A 13647-nucleotide genomic window follows, 5' to 3' on the forward strand; every position below is an offset into this window, starting at 1 on the left:
AAGTAACTGAGTATATTTACTCAAGTACTGTACTTAAGTAAAATGTTGAGGTATTTTTTACTTTACTTGACTATTTACAATGTTTAATACTTTTACTCCTACTAACACCTCAGAGGCAAATATTGTACTTTTTACTCCACTAGAATCATATGAAAACTTTTGTTATTTTGTAGATTTGTATTATTATTTCAAAAGCCACATTAACCACTTCAGCCCTATATTATATTGGCCAATCTATAAGCTCACAATGCATCGGGATGCGACTTATTGTGAGCTTGTAGATCTGCTATTGTCAAAAGATTTGTATACATTTTGAAAACTTGAAATGGGACATGCATAATGACTACTTTTACTTTGGTACTTTAAGTATATGTTGATGCCAAAATGTTGTACTTTGACTAGAGAACATTTTGAATACAGGACTTTTACTTGTAACAGAGCAAATCTACATTGCAGTATAGATATGTTTGACTTAAGTAAAACATGTGAGTACTTCACCCATCACTGGTGGTGTTATGAACTTAGTAGGACCAGCATCACACAGGATGAATTTTAGGATATGGGGAAAACTGGACACTTCAGATGACTGGGCACTCTTTTTTATCGGGGCACTTGAGACAAATTGTCATGGATTATTTAGGAACACTAAATTTGGGGAGAGCTAGGCACTATTATGGGACTAGCTGAGCACTATTTTGGGGATACAGTAACTGGGCACTAGTGGGGCCCACTTCATGTTAGTGTCTAGTTCACTGGAATCAATGTGAATCGTGGGTTTGTAAAAGTGTAATTCTGAGAAAAGGGCATGAGACGATTTTGACATGGATTTGCATAATTTCTCAGCTCAAAATTTAGTTTTGGAAAAAATAATGTATGGCTTATGTGATGTATTTAGTTACAATATGCCAAACAAGTGAATCATGGTGAATGTGGTATACCGAAATGTAATTTGAATCATAAAAGTATGAAAATATATTTCGTTTTTTCTCAATCAAGAGAGAGAACTCATACAGGATACAGGATAAACAAGTGGAATTGGAAGTGATGACACAGAACAATTAGCAGACACATTTTAAATTTGAAGACTACAAAATTGAAGCTGAGGAATGGGTACTATCTCCTGATAAGCTGAAAGTGGCAACCCACCTGAAAATGCATTTTCTGTTTATTAAAGAGCTGGAGAGAAGGGGGAGACCCCTGTTACTGAACAAACACTCTATAGCAATGATTATTATCAGAATAGAGCTTTGAATGTTTCCCAACAAACATTTAGTTTTAACCAATACATCTCTCTTTTTTTCTATATCATCTTTTTCTTTATTGATTGAATGAATAAATGGTACAACATGCTTCTTGACAATACAAAACCACACACACACACACACACACACACACACACACACACACACACACACACACACACACACACACACACACACACACACACACACACACACACACACACACACACACACACATACACACACACACACACACTAGGGAAGAGAAAAACACACACACTTAGTGCTGCAGGGACTCGGAAGCTCCACTCCACCTACAGTGCCTCATGAATTGAACTCCATAGTTCATGAAATCGTTTTTCTTTATTACTGTCCTGCGCCATTGTTCTATCAATACAATTATATTTCATTAGTGATTTCCAATTTTGAAGGAAATGCTCTTCTTTATGTTTTCCAGTTTAACAATTTTTGATTTACTAAAAATAAAAGATAATTGGCCTACCTATAAATATCTCTTTCCCTACTTTTAATTCAAACTGCTGTTTGTGTTATGAGTAGGCTACATCCACACAGAACACAAATATTATGCAGCGATTAAGCTTGTTTTTTATGTGTCACAATGACCTTCATTCATACACACTTGTACCTTGTTCCAATTAACAATTATGTTGCCTCATCACTGTGTAATATTCTGGTCCTGCGTGTTGTTGTTCTCAAGATACACAGTAATAGATTATACTACTAATAAGTAATATAATTATACTACTTAATAAAATGACTAATGCGACTCTCATACCCATTTCTCCAGTGCCCATTTAACTTTAGTGCCCATTTAACTTTAGTTTCCAATTTTCTCGAGCCCCTGCTCTGCTTTAGTCCCCATGTTTTCTCCTGATCCCACTTTGTTTTAGTGCCCAGTTAACATGTATTCCATCTTAGCAGCACAGGGCAGCTTTTTGTAATTGTTATACATGTGAGTGCACCTTTTTATTAATGTTTTATCTTCTATCATTCTCTCATATTGATCACTTATACAGTACATTTATTTATTTATAAATACAGCACCCATCATTTTACAATAAAGATGATCTTCCCTCTCTTTGTTTATTGTAAAGCCCTTCAGGCATTTAACCAGTTTTACATTATTTACAACACCAACTTTGATTGTTCTCCAGGTTCCACGAGTTAGTTCAGATTATTTTTCATATATTATATCATTGTAATGATAATAAGCATTATTTAACACTTTTCATACATCAAAATGCAGCTCAAAGTGCTGTACAATACAGCAAAAGTCAAAACAGATTAAATACTATACAAAAATCAAAAACAGATTAAAACAACAACATGTAGTTGTCTAATATTATGAACCTTTCAGAGTATGAATTTAAGCTTCAACCTGTATAATGACAGTACATCATTTATTTTAGACAACTGTGTCAGACCATAAAGAGCGATGTACAAAAAAGGTCTGACACATGATCTGTGTTTCATGTAACCACTTCATATACCTCTCCACTGATACAGTAGAAGTCCCATGTAGAGAATTATACCTTCAACGATAATGAGTTAAAGTTTTAATTCAATGCAATTTTTTAATTCAAAGGAGCTTGGCATTAGAAATTATACATTCACATTGCCAAAGCAAGTGTCAACTGAAAACAATCAAATGTAAGAAATGTACAATTAAAGGCAATAAAGAAATGTGTAAACAGAGCTATGTCACATTGCAACTTGGACAGATTAGCTTACAAAACCACAAACATTTTCATTACATTTGCTGTCAGAAATAGTTATACACATGTAGGCAGTGATAGCTTGGTAAACTTTTGAAACAAGGAGCAGCCATTTTTAAAGATTTTGCAGTCACTAGTTGACGTTTTATCTTCTTTTAATACACCTGGCACTTAACCTGTTGGACATTGAATCCTGATCTGGCTCATCTGTATTTATTGTTTTATTTTGTCTTGGACTCATTTGTCTTCTGGCTGGCATGTTGTTCTTTTATGAGCACACTCAAATTGCCCTTGTTATCCAACTGTTGGATAAAGAGGGCAACGACGGGTGCTAATTTTGTTTATCATATATCCATATTTATACCTTTAACATTCACAAATTTAGAAAGAAGAAGAAAACAAGAAAATAGCATTTGATAATTATTTTATTGTTTTACAGTTCAAACATCAGCAGTAGAGAAGATGGCCAGTGAAACTTCAGCTTCCATCAGAGGTGAGTTTGTGGTTTAGTGATATTGTTGTTGGTCCCAGAGTGCAGTATTCTATGACATCACCATCACAATAAATAAAGGTAGCCAAGACGGGCAAAGTGCCAGCCAACATAAAGTGTGCGATTTAAAAACTGAATACAGTATATCACTTCAATAATGTGCATGCTTTATTAGATTAATCAAAATATAAGTATGTTTTATTTATTTTTCCTCATTTCACCTCTACAGAATCTAATTATTTTTCCAAGACATATCATTTAATATTATATATTATATTATATTATATTCAAAATCCATCATATATATATTTTTTTAATTTAACTACTTTGTACATCATTGTATGTCTATATATTGATATAAAATGTATACAAAACCATCAAATGTAAAGACAAAAAAACTAAAACCTTTGACGCTCTAAAGTTGTCACAAACGTAACATGCCCATGTATGGAGACTATTCTTGCACACAGATAGTTATATAAACCTTGCCAGTGTCACTGATGAGGTCACACTCTGACATCACTGATTCAGCCAAAGTTGGCTGAATCAGAGGATCTCCAAAATATATCGATAAATCCGCACATCTCCATACATGGAGTATCCTGAGGTCATCAATATGACATCATAGTACTGACGTCATAGACAGGCCTGGACTCCATATTTGGGCATGCCTCACACAGAACTCAATCAGGGGACACAGACAGACACACAGATAAATCTCCATAATGGGCTTGGGTATTGCATAACCGGGTGAGGCATTCATCGTTCCTGACTTGCATGGCAAATATTAATAGAAAAGTACTTATAGTCATTCCTATTCATGTGACGCACTGACAATGTGTGGATCAAATGACAATTAGCTGCAACCCAATGTTCTCTTATTGCACTACATCCATGATTAAAACAGACACAACTGGCAAACTGTTACTGTTTGTTTGTTCGTTTGTTTGTTTATTTGTTTGTTTGTGTGTTTGTGTGTGTTTGTTTGTTTGTTTGTTTGTTTGTTTGTTTGTTTGTTTGTTTGTTTGTTTGTTTGTTTGTGTGTTTGTTTGTTTGTTTGTTTGTTTGTTTGTTTGTTTTTCATTTTTGTGATCTTTATGAATATTACATTTATGTTTCCAACCAGGGAAGACGTATGACGCGACAGAACTGAGAATTGTTCTGATTGGGGGAAGACGTGAAGACAAGTCCAGTGGAAAGAGTTCTGTGGGAAACATCATCCTAGGCAGAGATGTTTTTGACATCAGCAGAAGAACAGTCCAGAATGTCATAAGACAAGAAGAAGTGTCTGGAAGACAGGTCACTGTGGTCGACACTCCAGGATGGATGTATCATTATCCGCTAGATCTGACCCCAAAACTGACTCAGTTAGAAATCCAACAGAGTGTGCATCTGTGTCCTCCAGGACCCCATGCTTTTGTCCTAGTGATGCCATTGGACACAACTTATGTAGGAACAGATATCTTAACAGAGGAGCATGTGAGTCTTCTCCTCAGTGACCGAGTGTGGAGACACGCTATTGTGGTAGTCACTGTAGCTGATGAAAACCAAATGAGACCTGTGAAAGACCTCATTCGATCTAACTATAACTTAAGATGTCTCACTAAGAAATGTGAAGACCGCTTCCATGTTATTAACATTACTGACAGAGGCGATGGAAGTCAGGTCTCAGAGCTGCTAGAGAAGATAGATCAGATGGTGACTAGTAATGGTGGTCACTATGAGACAGAAGAACACGTCTCAGAGGAACTGAAGGAGATGGAGAAAACTATTAGAAAAAGAGCAGAACAAAGGAGGGCAGATGATCAGAAACAAACAACTAGACTTCCAAAACATATTGGTATGTTTGGAACTTTGAAAAGAAATATTTCATATCAATATCATTTGTATATATGTATGTGAAAGTAAACAGCATTTTGTCCGACAGGATCTTCGCCCACCTCTCATTGAAAATGAATTACATAGGCGCGTTGGCCGCTTGCCGCTTGCCGTGTGAAAGGACCCTTATAGTGTATTTTTTTGCATTATGAGGAATGGGCTAGGATTCCTCATACTGCCAGACTACTGTTGGTGGCTGGCCATGCATCACATTTGCAGCAGGTCATAACAGCAAAGGGGTGCTCTACTAAGTAGCCTACTGTACTAAATACGCTTGTCATGAAGGGTCAGAATAATTTTGAGACTGCTGCCTGTTAGTCATTGAATGTGGCATGTTGTCTTGAATTTGGAGAAACCATGCACTTGTACTATTAGTTGTGTTGAGTTATTTCAATTTGTTGTCTGATTTGTTTATTTCATACAGCTGACAGTTTGTGAATTATGCCAATAAACCAGATTTTCAGGGTGCTGAATCCTCTTTGGCAAGAACCAAAGAGGATGAGTGGAGGAGAGAGGAGATGATAGAGAGGGTGCTGAAACTTGTGGTGATGGACCCAGAAGAACCAACCTTGCCAGCTGCCAGGAGAAGGAACAGCATGAACCATCCTCTAAGTAGTGAGTATCAATGTAATTGATCTGCAAACAGACCTCAATGTGATCGTTCCTACGGTGACATTTCTAAATATAAAATGTCTTGGATCAGATGACTGAATACATAGAAGACAGTTGGAAATGAAGACTTATAAAAGTTCTTCTTTCAGTAATAGTATAAACAGTATGAACTGAAAATGGATTCCTTGTTAATATAACATATACCGGTAACAAATAAATATGAACAGTTTGCAATTATGTGTGCATTATTATTATTGATAATGATCAGTTGCAGGCCTTGCACATATTATTCTCTCTCTCTCTCTCTCTCTCTCTCTCTCTCTCTCTCTCTCTCTCTCTCTCTCTCTCTCTCTCTCTTCTCTCTCTCTCTCTCTCTCTCTCTCTCTCTCTCTCTCTCTCTCTCTCTCTCTCTCTCTCTCTCTGTTGTCTTCTGTTCCAGTGAGTGGAGGAACAGCATCTGAATCAGGAAGTTATTACTGCAGGTCACCTGACAAGGTCTCTGATTGGCTGATGAACAGACATCTTGGACCAATAGCGTCCTCTTCAGGCGTTGACACCATGAGTGAAGCTTCCAGCCAGGCAGAGGCTGAAGTGATGAAGGTGAGAGATGAAAATGATCAAATGCAGTCCAGATGTGCACGCACATAAGATAAAGATAAAGATAAAGATAAAGATAAAGAAACTTTATTGTCCATTAAATTGACATGAAATGGAAATTTGTCTTTGGCACACCAGCAGTCAGTTACAACAATAAAACATTACAAAAATACACAGGTGCATTAAAATACTATATAAAAATGCACTCACATTAACACAACAACAGTGGTCATGAGCAGTGGCGATTAGACTATCTAAACATTTTCTTATTTAAAATGTCCACAGCAGTTGGCACAAACAACGTTTTGTAACCCTTCTTTCTTGATAGTTTTGCCCTAAGCCTCCTGCCTGATGGCAACAAGTCAAATTCAGAGTAAAGAGGATGGGTAGAATCATTGTAAATCTGAATTGCTTTTTTGGTTATGGAGCGGTTGTATATGTCCTGAAGTTGCAATTGTTTGTCTCCAATGATCTTACTTGCCTGGTTGACTACCTGGGTGAGCTTGTTTTTATCTCTAACTGAGAGGTTCCCAAACCAGGACACGATGTTAAAAGTGAGAACACTCTCAGTGAGTGATCTATAGACCATGGTCAGGGTGTGTTTACTGGCATTAAAACATCTCAGTTTCCTGAGAAGATAAAGCCGCTGCCTTGCCTTTTTGTAGATGTTGTCTGCATTGGTCTGAAAAGTGTGTTTATTATCTATGGTCGTTCACAGATATCCAAACTTATTGGATGTGCGTTGGAATAAACACTGGAGAGAGGAAAAGATCTGTGCACCGGCTTTTATGCTCCCAAATAAACTTTATTAAGCAAGCTTTACTGCCAGGTATTATTTAATTAATTCATCCGCTGGTGCCAGTGTTTTTTACCTTATATTGACGGTCTTTGGAGAGCCAAACATTTTGTAACCGCGATCAGCCATTTGAACCGCTATCGCCCGTTGAATATTGCTCGTTTTCATCAAAAAGTATAGGAGTGGACGGAAGTGACGTTTCTTTGGGATGACGTCGCATCCGTCCATTCCTTCTATCAGAGTCAAGGGATCATTCCTAATCCTAAATTGCGTTAGAGCACCCTCTTGTGGAATAAAATAAATCAATACAAAATGAAGTAGATCTACGTCAATGGCAGTGAATGTGTTAATATAGTTTATTTGGTAGCATAAAGATATAAAAAGTACAATGTGCTTAATTACTATGCCATATGGTGAAATAAGTTGATTATTTTGCGCTTTTTTTGTTAAAACATTAAAGCTACAATCTGTCAGACCCGACGGAGAGCGGTAATTGCAACTGTAGCACCAAGGATCTGAACCCGGTCTCCTGTTTGGAAGACAAACCATCTACCGCTCATTCAAAGGGGAATCCTCCCTTGGCCAGGGGCCTGTGAGCTTCAGGCAGCACTACTTGTCAACCAGTAGGGTGTCCTTCCTGATACCAGGGTCTAAATGTCTCAATGGAAGAGTAGGGAGTCCACCTCCAACCCCTAGAGATGTAGTATGTATTATATTGCATACTCTATCATACAGATTAGTTCAAATAATGTTGTGTTTCATGTCTGTCCATAACCCAGGTCTAATAATTGCATACTGTACATCTATCATTATTATTTTATGGACCTAACAGTAACGGTTGAATTCTAAAATAGGTTCAGGATTGCAGCTTTAACTAAGTAAATATAGAAGCCTCCTTCTGTGCAATGATGCCTCCACTGACAATAGCTATAAGGCAGCATTGTGTTTTCTGGTGTCCATCCCTCCGACAACATTATGCTTTTTTTTCCTTAAAAAAAAAAACATTTAGAGTAGCCAATTATTTTGTACCCCCTTTTTCTCCCCAATTTAGTCGTTATGCCAATTAATTCCTCCCCACACACATTTCTGTGTTGTCATTGCTGTTGACTCACCTGCCAGTGAGGAGCCCCCACCAGGAGGACGTAGAGCCTTTGTTCTACTCCTCCCGCTCAACACTCCCTGCTGACAGGTGCCGCCCCAGCCTAAAGGATTACATGCAGTGACATATTATCTCCCTCCCCACCGGCTTCCCTCCCCCGAACACGGGCCAATTGTGTTCGTTTAGACGCCCGACAAAGCCGGATGCACCACGGTGGATTTGAACCCACAGCCTCTGTGGTGGTGGGCAAGGATTTTACCACTGCGCCACCCAAGCGCCTGTCTGCCACATTATGCATTTAACAGAGCCATAACTCTTTCTGAAATCAGTCACTTTTTATCTTTGTTTGTTTGTTTGTTTTATTTGTTTATTTTCCTTCCTTCCTTCCTTCCTTCCTTCCTTCCTTCCTTCCTTCCTCTCATACATTATAGCTGGAACAGGAGTTGAACAGGCTGAAGGCGGAGCTGGAGATTAAGGACATGCAGTTGCAACACAAAGACAAGACACTCAGGGAATTGAGGAAACTGGTGAGCGAAAAATATGCACGCACACACGCACAAACAAACAAACACACACATGCACACGCACACAGAAGTATGCCTTCACCATCCAGTTGCAGTTTATGTCCATATTGTCCATACTCATATGTTTTGAAGATTTTGAGTGGAAAAAAAGGATAAGTGTATTTCTTTGGGAAAATGTAAATGATCCGCTTGACTATATTTCACAGAGAAGATTGGGCCTCATTCGCCAACCGTCTTCTTAGACCCACTTAGGAGGTTTTTAAGAAGATGTTGGCATAGACCAATGGGCCTCATTCAGCAATAAGTTCCTAATGTTTCCTCTTACATTTCTTCCTAAGTGAAGTCGAGTCAGATTCATGAAACATTCTTAAAAGGCAGAATTGTTCGTAACTATGTTCTTATGATGATGAATCCCAATCCTCGTAACTTGAAGGGGTGTGCCAGTTAATCCCAATTATCATAGGTAGACACCCCACATATCCGAATTAGCATACCAATTACATAGGGAGCCGGCCCACCAATCCCTGATGAGGGTGGGTGGGGGGTTATGGGGTGGGTATGGGGCTAATTTCAGGCCAGTTGAAAACTCTAATTGAAATTGACATGCATTTGGCAGCAGACCCCCATCAATATTTTCTGCCAGGGCATATTTTTCAAGATTTATCATGTTTCGAAAATAGCCGATCTACAAGCTCAAAATGGGCAGTAATGGGATGCGTTGTGAGCTTATAGATCGGTTATTTTAAAACAAAGTATAACATAGGGTTAAAGTGGTTAAAGGTTTCATGATGTTCAGTTTTACCACACATTAAAAGTCTTTGTCATTGTCCTTCAAACGTGTATAAAAAGTTTTAACAAAAAATTCCACTCCATTGATCCATGACAGGTGTTTTTCTCTCACATTTCTAAAGCCTTTTCAACTGCAATGAAAAAAGAAATATTTGCCTGCGGGTGTCGCTCTTGAGGGATTTTGCCTGTCAATCATCGCCTCTGCTCCGCCCCCCCCAAAGGAAAGGATAGGGGAGGGGAGGGGCTAGGAGGAGAGTGGGCGGGATTAATGGGCTGTGACTTCACTGCCGAAGGGCCAAGCTCAGATTACTTTTCTGCCTAATTATTCAGAAAACCCCAGACCACAGAAAATCCACTGAATGTTCAAAGTTCAGATTTTCTGGCTGTAATTGAGGTCAGAAAACCCAAAAATAAACATAAAAAATAAAAAAAAGTGAAAATGAATGTCATAGAATCTTTGTTCTTCGTTTGCTGTGGACCCCCTGGAACTCCCTCAAGGACCCCTGGGGGTCCCCAGACCACACTTTGGGAACCACTCCTCTAAAGATATGATCAAAATATTATTGTAATGTATATCCTGTATTATACAATTGTAGAATTGAGAGAACAGAAGAAACTGTTAATTTGCACAAACATGTCACACTTAAGAACTCAAAGGCCACCCTAAGAGTGCTCTTCAGTGTGCATAGATTCTGTTCTTACCTAAGAACAAATCGCAGTTAAGAAAATATTGGACTATACCAAAGTCTTAAAAGTCTGGGTCTAAGAAGAAACTTCCTCTTAACTGCTGAATGAGGCCCACTGTGGGCTTGCGAAACAAATCAGTTTGAATAGTATTGTCCCTTTTGTAAAACTTACATTACAGGAATTTAAATAATTATGAAACTGTCAATTCCTATCACTATATTGACATGAAACATATATCTTTTGTGAGGTCACAGTGACCTTGATCTTTGACCACCAAATGGATGTTTGTGCCAGATTCCTGAGTTATCACCTTCACAACGATGGGGCATTTACTTCTCTTCCTCCCTCCAAATAGGAGCGAAATCAACAAGTGTTTAAAGAGGTCCTGAATGAAACACTGAGGGCAAAAGAGGTGGAGGAGAGCAAGATATTATCAGAGAATGAGGCCCTTATTGAAAAGCTGAAAGCAGAGGAGGTGGAGAGGAGGAGGATAGTGTCAGAGAAGGAGGCTGTGTTTGAACAGCTGGAAGCAGAGGGGAAGGAGAAGCACCAGGTAAATAAAGACATAATGCATTTCTAGTTTTATCAAACACTGTGTAGTTAGAGATTGTTTGAAATTGCACCCAGGTGAAATAAAGAGCGTTTCTGTGTCATATGTCACTAGGATATAATGACATAATACTGCCCTCTGATGGTGTAAATCAGACATTACATTTTGGCTCACAAAAAATGTTGGTGAGCTTTCTGTAATGATACTCAAGGTTTTATACAATCATGAATGTAAATAGAAAACTGACCTTTTCAGGCCAAGTTTGGCAAACAAAACTAAAAAAATCTGTTATACAAATAGTTTAACATAATTTATCATTTAGGCCTATTCAAACCCCTTGTCTCCATGGTGGTGTACAGGAATTATACCCCTGCTCCAACCCAGCGTCCAGTTATAGTTACTTAATGTGGGTTTTATTAAAGTGTCTGTGGGTTTTATGTTATTGTATCAGACAGATTCCAGTTATGTGGCACCAATATGATGATGCATTAAATATGTACCAACCAAATATTGATGTGCTGGTAGGAAAACAGCTAAAAAAAATGTACGTCTGTGTGTGGGTTTTATAACTGTTGAACCAATGAAAGGTATTAAAAAGCTCTTCTGACTAAACCTAACTCCAACTTTGGAGATAGTTGTTTTTTCCATCATTGATTAGAATGACAAAGTCAGACGGAAACAACCTATACCTATGTACTGTATACCTCCACATTATTGGTCAAAAACCTCCTAACTCCACATGAGCTGGATTTGGGTAAAGTGATGATAAAGTCACCACAACAACTTTGATGAGGCAACATTGTGTTGTTGTAAAAACATGTGTTTTTATTTTTGCATCATTCCTTCCTCTCCTGTGTTGTAGCTGAAGCAGAAGTGGGAGAGTCTGAAGGTGGAGCTGGAGACGAAGAACATCCAACTGCACCAGAGAGAGAAGAGACTGATTGAGGTGAGAGAAAACAAACACACGCACACGCACACGCACACGCAGACACACACACACACACACACACACACACACACACACACACACACACACACACACACACACACACACACACACACACACACACACACACACACACACACACACACACACACACACACTTTAATAGCAATTTTAGAATTGCTTCACAGCAGGGGTCTTTTACCAGCTGTCATTCAACAACTTTTCCAAAGGCTTTTTCTACTACACTGTTCTCTATTATGGCTAATCCAGCAATACCATTGATGTCCATAAAGGCAGCTTTCCACAGCACCGATTTTGGGCCGACTCGGCGTCGGAAAGCGTTGGATATCGTTGTTCGTCGGTTAGGGGTCCGTGGGGGGGTCCGTCGGGGCCTTATCGGCCGACTCAGGGAAACCGAACATGTTCAGTTCTTGGGCCGACTGGTGAAACCGTTGTGTAGTGAAGAGGGGGGAGAGAGAGGGGTAAAGTTTTGGTCCGAGCTGTCTTCGGCGTTTCCAGATTATGTGAGTGAAACCAGCGACTAGGTCTATGAAAACCTACATTCACTGTTTCTCTCTCTCTCCCCGTCTCTGAGAGAGAGAGAGAGAGAGAGAGAGAGAGAGAGAGAGAGAGAGAGAGAGAGAGAGAGAGGGGGGAGGGAGGGAGGGAGAGAGAGAGAATATGCCTATACAGTTTCACTCACAATTGTTTGTCTGAAGATCCATTCTATATGTCTACATGTATGTCTGTATGGTTTAAACTTTATGGGGAGCTGGTCAGCTTTGTTCAGACCGGCTCTGACCTGCGCTAGAGTGACAGCCTAATTGATATGAGCTACTTTTGCGCTGTGCACTGAAATTATGTAATTAATTATTTGGGAGCAGGTGTGTAAGATTCCAACAGTATAATCATTTTAAATGGCTTTCATATACTCTTAATATTTATTTTCAAATGGGATTTGGCCTTATAGATCAAAATGAGCTCAGTTGCAGCTATTTTCTGGGTGTTACATATTTGTTTTTTTTGTTTTTTAGAGTAGACAATTATTTTTGTACCCCTTTTTCTCCCCAATGTAGTCGTTATACCAATTAATTCCTCCCCACACACATTTCACTGTAGTATATATGACTAATGTATCCCTCGTGTGTGTGTGTGTGTGTGTGTGTGTGTGTGTGTGTGTGTGTGTGTGTGTGTGTGTGTGTGTGTGTGTGTGTGTGTGTGTGTGTGTGTGTGTGTGTATGTGTGAAAAGGTCCAAGAGGAGAACAAGAACCACAAGGATGAAAACGCTGTGCTCTCCAAGTATGTCCTATCTGTCTGTCTGTCTGTCTGTCTGTCTGTCTGTCTGTCTGTCTGTCTGTCTGTCTGTCTGCCTGTGTGCCTGTGTGCCTGTGTGCCTGTCTGTCTGTCTGTCTGTCTGTCTGTCTGTCTGTCTGTCTGTCTGTCTGTCTGTCTGTCTGTCTGTCTGTCTGTCTGTCTGTCTGTCTGTCTGCCTGTGTGCCTGTCTGTCTGTCTGTCTGTCTGTCTGTCTGTCTGTCTGTCTGTCTGTCTGTCTGTCTGTCTGTCTGTCTGTCTGTCTGTCTGTCTGTCTGTCTGTCTGTCCTGTCTCTGATGTCTGTGTCTGTCTGTCTGTCTGTCTGTCTGTCTGTCTGTCTGTCTGTCTGTCTGTCTGTCTGTCTGTCTGTCTGTCCTGTCTCTGATGTC

The sequence above is a fragment of the Gymnoscopelus braueri genome (genome assembly GCF_963280865.1).
Source record: "Gymnoscopelus braueri genome assembly, chromosome: 2".
NCBI lineage: Eukaryota > Metazoa > Chordata > Actinopteri > Myctophiformes > Myctophidae > Gymnoscopelus > Gymnoscopelus braueri.